This window comes from Octodon degus, unplaced genomic scaffold (genome assembly GCF_000260255.1).
Source record: "Octodon degus isolate 3935 unplaced genomic scaffold, OctDeg1.0 scaffold00055, whole genome shotgun sequence".
Classification (NCBI taxonomy): domain Eukaryota; kingdom Metazoa; phylum Chordata; class Mammalia; order Rodentia; family Octodontidae; genus Octodon; species Octodon degus.
In genome coordinates, this window is record NW_004524631.1 from 6,416,320 (window position 1) to 6,426,684 (window position 10,365).

The 10,365-nt window shown below is 46.7% G+C and overlaps 1 protein-coding gene across 4 annotated transcripts in view; it reads right to left on the reverse strand.

Annotated features, from left to right (window-relative positions):
* Gpr160 (G protein-coupled receptor 160) overlaps positions 1-9,246 on the reverse strand; it is a 46,386-nt gene extending 37,140 nt beyond the window's left edge. Inside the window, exons 1-3 of one of the 4 annotated variants that reach the window (XM_023717865.1) lie at positions 8,584-8,807; positions 8,232-8,319; positions 6,126-6,311 (exon numbers count right to left, since the gene is read on the reverse strand). The gene's annotated coding sequence lies outside the window, so the exon portion shown is untranslated. Of the gene's footprint in view, positions 1-6,125; positions 6,312-8,231; positions 8,320-8,583; positions 8,808-8,883 lie in introns of those variants that run through there. The other 3 variants (XM_023717864.1, XM_023717869.1, XM_023717866.1) reach the window with 3 other exon arrangements.
* Positions 9,247-10,365: the final 1,119 nt, after the last annotated feature.

Consider the following 10,365-nt stretch of genomic DNA (forward strand, 5'->3'; position numbering starts at 1 on the left):
GGTTAGATCCCTCAGCACCACATGCCAGCCAGCTGCAGCCCCGGGTGGGCTGAGCTGGCCACACACACACACACACACACACACACTAAATAAATGTTAAAAAATAAATAAATTAAAAATTAAAAAAATATATATTTAACATTTGTCAAACTCTCTTATTTTCTGTATACTTACTCATTTACTTTAAAAATACTGGAGGGCCAAAAATATATTCTACATATCCAAGTTCAAATTGTGACAGTCACAGACAGAATGGTGAGCTTTCACTTAATTAAAATGTGACAGTATGAGTATACTTTGTACAATAAAGTTACTTAACATGAGTTTCCTGATCTCATGGGAGAAAAAGGTGCAAACCTCATGGTTTCATGCTTAGGAAGCAAAAAAAAGCTGGGTGTTGATCCCCCCTGCCACTCCCTGCGATTCCAGACTTAGCATGTGGTCACTTCAGGCCTCCATTCACTGTAGTGCCAGGTACCCTGCCTTCCACGCCCCACAGCAATTGCAGATGGGCCCCGGTTGGAAGGGCTAAAACTGTGAGACATCCCTGAAAAGAGGCTGCTCCCTGGTTGAGGCATCAATCATGACTCAAAACTCTACCTCAGGCTGCTGTCCCTGCTGCCCATCACTTCCCTCTTCAGTCTCCTCAGTCACCATGCCTGGAGATGTGAGGCTGATTGGGGCATAACCCTGCCCCCCAGAGCTTGTCTAAAGAAAACATTGCCAGTGAGAGTACTGTGAAAGGCTCTTCCTATACTTCTGGTCCACTTTAAAAAGTGTTTAAATGTTTGTGCTTTTGGTCCAGTATTTGATCAAAAGAGTTTTTAAGGAAATAATCAGAGTTGCAGGAAATAACCACTGACATAACAGCTCTAAAAGCACACTTGGAGTGGCCTAAGGAACATTCTTCCCCTATTGGCATCAAAACAACTTACTAACAATAGAGAATGACTCTCTGGGACATCCCAAATTTTCTGACCAAGGAGATTATGGGGCCACAGAGGAAAATGATCAACAATGTATGGTGGGCCTAAGGAGAGTCACCTAGAGAGAAATCATTTTCTCAGGCTTTCACCGAGAGCAAATTGGTCAAGCAATGGCCATTACTCATCCACATGGCTGACACTGACAAAGGATCCACAGACTATGGTACAGGGTTTCAGGGTAAATCCTGAGGGGATTTGACTGACCTTGTCACATACAAAAGCTACATGTCTTGTTATATAAGTCTTGCTTTATCTTGGTCTTAGCCATCCAGCAGAAAAGTATAAAAATAAGGTATAAAAAGCCATATTAATATGCTGAGCTGTAAAAGGCTCAAGTCAACAACTTCTGACATTGCCAGTCATGCAGATAACCCACTACTATTATGGACTACTGGACTACATTAGGTTATTTTGCTGAATTCACATACCTACAATATTTAAATGACAATGGAATACACTTCTCTGACAAAACTAAACAAAAAAGGGAGATATAAATGAAGGACCATTTTGTATCTGTATATACAAAATAGTTCAGATAGATATACAGCTACTTTCTCTTAATTCAATGAGAAGAGATTTGTACAAATAGCGTTTGGACAGGATATCATGTCTGCATCTTGTACTATGAATAACTATTACGAAGACAACAATATGCAATGTATTATTGTAACTGTCCTACTAACCTGTTTTGAAACTGTCTCATTGCTATTTCTTTCTCAATAAAATTTTAAAAAAATTAAAAAGAAAGATATAAAGTTAAGAAGAAAAAATAGAGAATGACTCAAATGATGGCCTACCTGCAGACAAGGGAGACAAACTCTAATAAAGAACAGGAAAATGCTGCCAAATACCATTCTCTATGGCAGCAACAACATAAAGCCCTGTGCAGCAGGGCTTTTTGCGGTAGATGTGATGGAATTCCCTTAGCCTCCAGACTATACTAATCCCTGAATCAGGGTCACTGAGGGAAGCTGCTTACCCTTGACTGAAAACCAGTGGTGCATCCAGTAGCAACCCCACGTGGGGTAAAGGGGAACAATGTTATGCATATACCTAGATGAAGTCGTTAATGCCAGGCCACACGTGACTGGTAGGGCTATAGCCCCCTTCCCAATACTGCCCAAACTTGAATGTGGATGTGATTCAGAATGGATGGATTAAAACTCAGATTCTGGTTCTATATATCAAGGTGGACTGAGAGTCTGCAGTTCTAACAAACTTCCAGGTCCACAAAGCAAGGCTGTAGATGGCACACATCCTGCAGGGCAGGTGCCAGGTGACCCCAACAATGGCTCTCCCTATTGGTGGGCATATGGGTGTGCATTTATTTTTTATGTTGTCTCGTGTGGTTTATACCTGGATGTCTCCTCAAAGCCTTGCACACTTAAAGGTGGGGTTTGGGGGAGGTGACAGCATCATAGGTGTGTGACACTGGATTATGGGTGTGTGATACTGGATTAATCCATGATGGGCTTATAGCTGGGTGTGTTGAATATCAAGTTGTACAGCCCTTTTAAAAACTATAAAATGTATTAAATCTTGAAAGTGCAGGTGTTAGTCAATTAATGGCACCAGTAGTACTTTTCCAGTTATAAAGTAAACCTGATAGTATATATAGATTAGTTAGCACAAAGGGGAAAATCAGACCCAATTCTTCACTGTGCCAGTGTCAGGATTCAGCCCCTCATGATATTCCTGTGCTTATTCGCAACTGGCACAGAGGCTCTGGATGCCCAGAGGATCACCCTGCCCTCTGCCAGGCAATGGCATGCATGCCGGTGAGGGGCTTGTGCCCCTGCTGACACCAGATTGCTCTTCCCCACCAGGGAGAAGTTTCAGCCACATGAAGCACCAGGGGATTCTATCTGCTTTCACAGTCAGAGAGGATTTTAATCCCTAAACAACATAGACAAAGCTGTAGTTCAAAGCCAAAGCCCAGCTTTTATCAATTCAAAAGTTGCTGCCACACCAAATAATTTGTTAGTGTTCATGGAGAAGAACACCTCCCAAAGCCCATGTGGGAGCCCACAGCTCATTCGGTAAGCAGAGTGGAGAACTGCAAAGAGTTTGTTCCCTGTCCTCTTATTCTGGCCACATGATAGAGTGGGGATTCCCCTTAATAAAGTGATAGGGAGGCAGGCTCCACTAACAACAACAAAAGGAGCTGACTCACAGAGAAACCTTATTCCCTGAAGGCCCTATAAGAAACTCTGTTATCTTAATAGCTCTAGGATGCAAGCAATACTAGAGAGGAAATGACCTGCAGGGGTTATAAAAATAGGCCAAGATCACACAGGTGGCAAAAGAACCAGAAATCAATCCTAGCAATCTGGCTAAATCCACACTGAGGACTGATTTGCCTTTACTTTTGTTTGCTCTAGAGAATATGCAATCACCCACTTGTCCTTGCTAGGGAAGTGTCAGCCATTCTAGGGAGCACAGCTGTGAAGTCCCAAGCTCTTCTGAAAGGATCCAATCAACCACTGGTCTCGCATTTACAAAACACCTCTGCCTCTCAATTTAACTTCTTTCAGCCAAAGCCAGGAGTCATGGTTTGGGGGGTTTTTCAAGGGGAACGATACAATACAGGATACATTTGAAAATATTATTTTATAATGAATCACCCAGTGAATCACGTACAAGAGTGCAGAAAATCTGTCCACACACTAAAGACCAAAGAATCCAGCTGAGGGCCTGGATCCCACAGTAGTGTCCTGCATGAGTCCAGCTGAAGACCTAGCACACATAACAATGCCTCCTACAAATCCAACTGGAGGCCTAGAGCCCATGACAATGTCTCATGAAGTCCTACTTCACGAATCTGTGCTGCAAAGGCTAGGTCAGTGGTGGAAGCAAGAAAGTCTGTGCCAGCAGGATGAGGAGCCAGGCAGCAATGCTCAAGGTAAGCACTAGAGGTCCCCCCGACCCCCTGCCAAAGTACCTCAGCCATCCTCAGCAATAGTGAGGGCCTGAGCTCCTCCAGTGAGGAGGAAAACGGGACTTCCCATCAGGAAAGCCAGCATGCGAAGCTTTTCTGGGAGCCTGAGCAGTGCACCACCTTCCCCTGGAGCCAGGAAGTGATGCTCGAGATGAGGACCAGAGCTCCCCCAAATGAACCGTAGCCATTCTCACTGACAGCAAAAGTCCTGAGCTCCTCCCCTGACAAGAACAGTCAAATTCATCAGGACAGCCACCATGATGAGGTCCCTCAGCAGAACAGCCCAAGAGAACCAGCAGCTTCCACCAGCTGCAACAGCTTCTCCAAACAGCTTCCCCAACAGCCTATTGACAGCTTCTCCAGCTCTGCCTTTTAGGCTGTTGGCAACAATCCTCAGGTGGGCCTCCCAGCCAGCACCAACACCCAACACCCAGCACCCAGCACCCAGCACCCAGCACCCAGCACCCAGCACCGTGCTAGTTCAATTCTGCTGGCTGTAACAAGTTGACCACCAGTTAGCAATCCACTACACCAAGGGTTCCAGTTGCTGCCCTTGTTTTTTCTTGATTCGTTAGGGCACATTAATATCATCTCAGAGGTCAGCAACAGAGGTCTGAAAGTAGCACCTGGCTTTTCCTCAAGACCATCCCACAGGGTGTTCATTCTTCCTCCACACAATACGCACACAAAGGGCTGTGAACCCTCAGGACTTGCGAAAAGATTCTAGCAGAAGCTGAGCTGTGATGAAACTCCAGGTAGGGACAGAGCTGAGCACTCTGTCCCATGACATTTTAAAGTTTTAAAAAGAGGAAATTAACCCTGGCATTACAGAAACACCGGGAAGGCCAGACTCCAGGGTGTCTAGGTTCCTTCCCCTGTAAAGCTTGCTGATGGGCTCTGCCTTGCGTGAGCGCAGACCTGTCAACTGCAGAAGTGCGATGGGCAGAGAAGGGTGAGAAGGAAACTTCGCAAGTACTGGGAGACTCTCCCACTGGCTGGGATCCAACTCAAAACTGCTCCCAAGGTCAAGCTCAACCTCAGCTTCTATTTGGCTTCCTGAATCGCAGTGCTTAAAGACAGAGGGCTTTGGGGAACCCCAAGGTGCACCAGCCTCATCTTTCCTCTCACAAAGCATTCACAGCATGTGATTTTGGAGGCATTCCTCCCCTGTCGAGACCTGCCCACACATGTGGTCCTTTGGTTTTTTTTTAACTGCAAGGTCAGCAAATCTAAAGTCCTGTGTATATGAGAAAAGCAGGCAGAACATGAGGAAAAAATGACAATGTCACTCGTGTTCATTCTTCTGACAGAAGGACTGTAGAACACACACAGCCTTTTTATTTCCTCAGAGGATAAGGGCTTGTCACTATATCTTTGGTCATCCCATTTTGAATAGTAACACAGATTTCTTACAGTAAGAGAAACAAAAGTGCAATCTCAGAGGACACTTGAGAGAGCAGCAGTGGCACTAAAATGCACTGCCCTCCCCTGAAGGAGGCTTCTCCAGCCCCACCTTCGGGAATCCCAGCAAAGAACACTTGCCATCTCCCAGCTTTCATGGCAGCTCAAGGTTTGCTTGCTTTTCTTCTTTTTTTCCCTTTTTAACTCTGTGCTGGTCTGATAAAGGAGCTCAGCTGGACGTGGCCCGGGCCTCTGTGTCACCAGGGGACAGGGTGTGGTAAAAATACTAACTTCCGGGCTCTTGGGCAGCTGCTCTGCTGGCCACTAACAGCAGCTGGAGCACAGACCTCAAGCTCCACAAAGGTAGGTCTGACTCTGACTTTTTTTTTTCTTCTTCTTCTTTTTCTTCTTCCTTAAGACAGGGTCTTGCTAAGATGCCCAGCCTGGCCCTGAATTTATCATTCTTTTGAGTCAGTATCCCAAGTAACTGGGACTGGCTCTACTTTTTGTAGCTCCAAACCTCAGGCACACTAGTAACTTTTCTAAGCCATAATTAGCATTTGCAAAATGAGCTGTGGCACCCAATTATATTCAGGAGAATTAAAAACAAGTGTCTGAGGAATACCAGGAACTCCTAATACAAAGCATTAAGTTTCCTTCCACTGGAACCTTGAAGAAACAACTTAGGTCTCAGCCGCCTTCATTTCCATTTCTCACCTGTGGTAAGCCAAAGTCACACCACCACTGCGGCACCATGTCAGGGTGGGGCGAGTTGAAACAGATAATACCGAACTGCTTACCAGGGTAGCACAGTGTTGGCTCAACTGCCAGCACCCTTTCAAGTCAAGGCCACCAAAGGAGCACTTTGCTTTTCTAATGTGTTCATCCCCCTTCAATAGCAAGAAGTGGTGAGATGATACATTTGAAGTAAGTCCTTAAAAACGGCTATTAGCAGTCAACTCTCCAGAGCCCAATTCCACCATTCTCTAGAGAAAAGAATAAACAACATTAGATCACTGGTCACTTAAGAGCCTGGCGAATTTTCTCTTTCTACATTCTTTCCATGTTCGAACTTGAGAGGAAGCTGAGGTAGAAAATTAAGTCCCTTCACAGATGCATACTTCTTTTATCAGACAAAGGAATCAACCATAAACAATTCACTAAAGTGCCATCACAAACTCACTATGATACTTTCCAACTGCAAGAGGATATTTGTAGGTTCTCTTCTTGTTCCACACATTACAGTGAGGCTAGAACGTTCTTTAGAGCATCCCTCAGCTGAATCGTAAAGCATCTTTACAACTTCTTTTACACTAGTGAATCTCTAAGGGCAAGGTCTAGGCTGAAGGGATTCACCTAACCCTTAACTTTTCACCTGTACTATTTGTCTTGTTTCCTCTGTACACTGATGAGGTATTAAATTCAGCTACACTGAATTTACTACAACCAACGGATTCATCTTTCAGGAATATGCCTCCATTACTGAACTTCAATAACTCCCTTAAAAGAAACAATATTTCTACAGATTACTAACCCAGCATGGCAGGATGAGTAAGACTTAAAAGATAATTCCCAAGGGGGAAAATAGGGGCAAATTAGTTGAACATATAGACGTTACACCCCACACACCTCCATCCCGACAAAGCAGGGTTCCTGCACAGGAAAATAAGGACATTAACACTATGCAGAATTTTCAGGAGTCAGTTCTCTAATATTGGCATGGTGCAATCCCTACAGCAAACTGGTAAAGACATGAAAAAAGCAACACAAAAGAAAGCTCTCTTTCAAATAACATCGCTACTCATCTTGGGTTTTGGTTTTAGGTGAACCCACACAGCTAACACATACAGTGCTGACACAAACATACTGTGTGTGCACACGTACTGTATGTGTGCTTTCTGACACATATGGTGCTTCCAGAATTGTCACTTGTGCTCACTACCCTGGCCTGTTTGTTGATGAGCGTAACCTGGAAGGGATTTGGGCAACTGAGAAAAAGCGCTAACGCTTTTTAACTCTCCACAATCCCCAGCGCTGCTAATACCCTTTGTGTGAAAGAGCTGACCCAGCATCCACCTGCATCAACTCGATCCACTCAGCTTGGGCGCCCTCAGTAAACACCCTGTGCCTTTCGAGCTAGAGAAATCGGCACCCCCAGGAGGGAGAGAAAGAAAACTCGCTACTGAAGGAGTGGCTTGAAACTAGTTTACAAAGATTAAGGATCTGTGCACAGCCTTGTATTTAGAATTGTAAATAATTTATTTTCAATTTGCAATCTATTAAAAAATAAAAATTAAATTAAATTAAACAAGAGAAAAAAAAATAGAATCAAACGCAGAGCAGAATGTACCTGGGGACTGGGGAGTAGTGCCTCTTTTAAAGCGAAATGCCGAACACATACAAAAAGAGGAAAGTGTAGAGGTTCCACACCCATCATCCAGCTTTAATAGCTCAGAGCCCATCTACTCTCATCTAATTCTCCCCATTGCAGTCAGTAGCACACTTCGAAATCGGGCAAATCTCCAACCTATGTTTCAACTTCAGCCAAGAATTCTAAAGGATAAGGGTTATTAAAAACCACAATCATAATGCCATTACAAAGAAAATCAAGCCAGTAGACGTCAAATAACAAGCACAAATCTCCACTGTCTCAATTTTCTTAAAATGTTCATCAGATCAGGATCCAATCCGGGTCCACAAGTTGTGCTGCACATTACGCCCGAAATCGCTTCTAAGTCCCAAGTTCCTCGTTCCTACGATTCCCACAGGACCCCGGCTGATCCCCGATGACATTTCCAGTGACCATTCTGCGGACACTACAGGAGTGAAGAAAGTTCCATATACGAATGTATCAAAGTACAAGGCACCCAGAGAACAAAGCGGAGGAGAGCCGAGCAGTCACTTACACCCTCTGCGGGGCGGGCTGTCCGGGACGCGGCTGCGGCGCTCCTCCGGCTCCTCGGGCTCTGGGGCTGCTTCTCCCTTCGGGGCCACCTGCACGTCCAGAAAGGGGAGTCAGCTGAGCTCCCCAGGGCGGGCCCGGCGTGGCGAGAGGGAATTCGGAGTCAGCCGGGCTGCTTTCTGGGACCGCCCGCCGCTCCCTCCTCGGGACACAAACGGCAAAGCTCGACCCCGGGCCGGGGACCGCGCGAGCCGCCCGGGAGGGGAGGCGGCGCCACCCGCTTCGCCTCGGGACCGCGGCCCGGGGGACCGCGCACCACCCCTCCCCTCCCCATCCTGGCCCCAAACCCTCCGCACCTCGCCGAGGCAGGCAGGCAGGCTCGCCGGCCGGCCGTGCTCCCGGAACCGAGGGACGCCCGAGCCCAGCTGCGCCCACCCGAGAAGCCGCGAAAGGGACGCCGTCCACCGCAGGCCGCGGGCCGAAGCCGGCGTCCGGAAGCCGCCCACACCTGCAGTCGGAGCTCGCGCCCCGCGTCCGCGTCGCAGAGGCCCCACCCGGCCCAGACCCGGCAAGAACACCGGCGAGGCCCTCGCACCGCCAGCCCCAGGTGACTCCGGGACCCAGATCCTGCCTGCGCGGATCAGCCGGCTCCAGACCTGGAAAAGTGGGTGTCGGCCGCGGCAGTCTGTGTGCTCCCGCCCCTTCTGGGCTCCTGGAGGCGAATGGGCCGAGGCCACCCCCTGCTGGTGGGGCAGTGAAGGGTGCTGCAGGGGTAATGCAGGTAATGTCTCTACCGGGTGGAAAGGGACCAGGTGTGGGTCCTTAGTGAGACTCCCTTCCTTGTGCAAGACCTTGAGGACTCAGCCAAGCCAAGGAGCTTCCCGAGTTCCCAACAGGCAGGAGGAAGCCCTCTTATTCCCTAACTAGTTTTGTAAATTTCAACTTTTGCCATTTGTCTATAGATGAGGCTATAAACCCCATGAACTTCAAACTTGTATACCACTAAGCAGCCTCAGACGATGCACTGTGAATTCTTTTTTTTAAAATAAAAATCTGCAAATAACACTTACATTGCATCAGTTGTGTGTGTGTTTGCCCAGACTGCTAACATTTTGTGTCTCAACAAATATTTGTTGGGGGGCTGTGGTGATAGCTCAGTAGAATAAGCACTTGCCTGGCAAGTGCAAGTGCCTGAGTTCAATCCCTGGTTCCGCAAAAAAATAAAAAAATAAAAAATAAATAAAATAAAAGCCAAAATCTTTGTTGAACACCTAAAACTTGTAAGGCACAATTTCCTCCTGGTCTGGAAGCAGAACCTTGCACAAGGGGTATGAGTTGAGCTGTTATTTTAACCTTCCAGAAAATCAGGACTGGCATTACCAGGAACTCCTTAATGCTCCCAGGGAAGCAGTCAGAAATATGACAGCGTGGCTTGCTAGGGGCCCTGAGCTGTGCTTCACCCCCACCCCCGGAGCTGTTTTAGTCTTTCTGCCCCATTTATCCAGACTATTTAGGGAAGGTTGCGCTCACATCCTTAATCCTAGTGCCCCTCCAGTCCCAAAGCCTGTATCAGCAGCAGCCCTCAGACCTCTGCTCCACAGGAGAATCCTCCTTCCTAGGGGAATTCTATCTCAGGAGCTGAAGGAGGGATGTAGCAGACCCTTCATTGCTCCTCTATACTAATAGGACTGAAGTTGAGCACAAGGCTTCTTGGAACAAAGACTATTTCCCTGTCTCCTTTGTTGCAAACTTCATCTACTGTGAATTTTGCAACAAAGAATGGAGGAGAAATAAGCCCCTAGAAAAGTATGATTCTTCTCAGTATCTGTTCCTTTTGCCACATCTCTAACCTCTCAGATAGTGTTTATGTGGTAGACACTACTAACTGCCCTCTTCTTCTAAAAGAACTTAGGTTTCCTTCAAGGAGTCAACCATATGCAAACCATATGCCTCTCCTCACCTTTCCAGAGGCCTTGCTGGAGCGATACAGGGAATGATTCTGGCCAATGAAATGTAAAGGCAAAGGTCACATGACATAATTCTGACCAATGAAATACACGCAGGAACGTTGGGCTAGCTTTAGCTTTCTTGAAGCTGAGTCCCTTTTCTTCTTCTTGAGGCTGGAAGGGAAGGAGTAT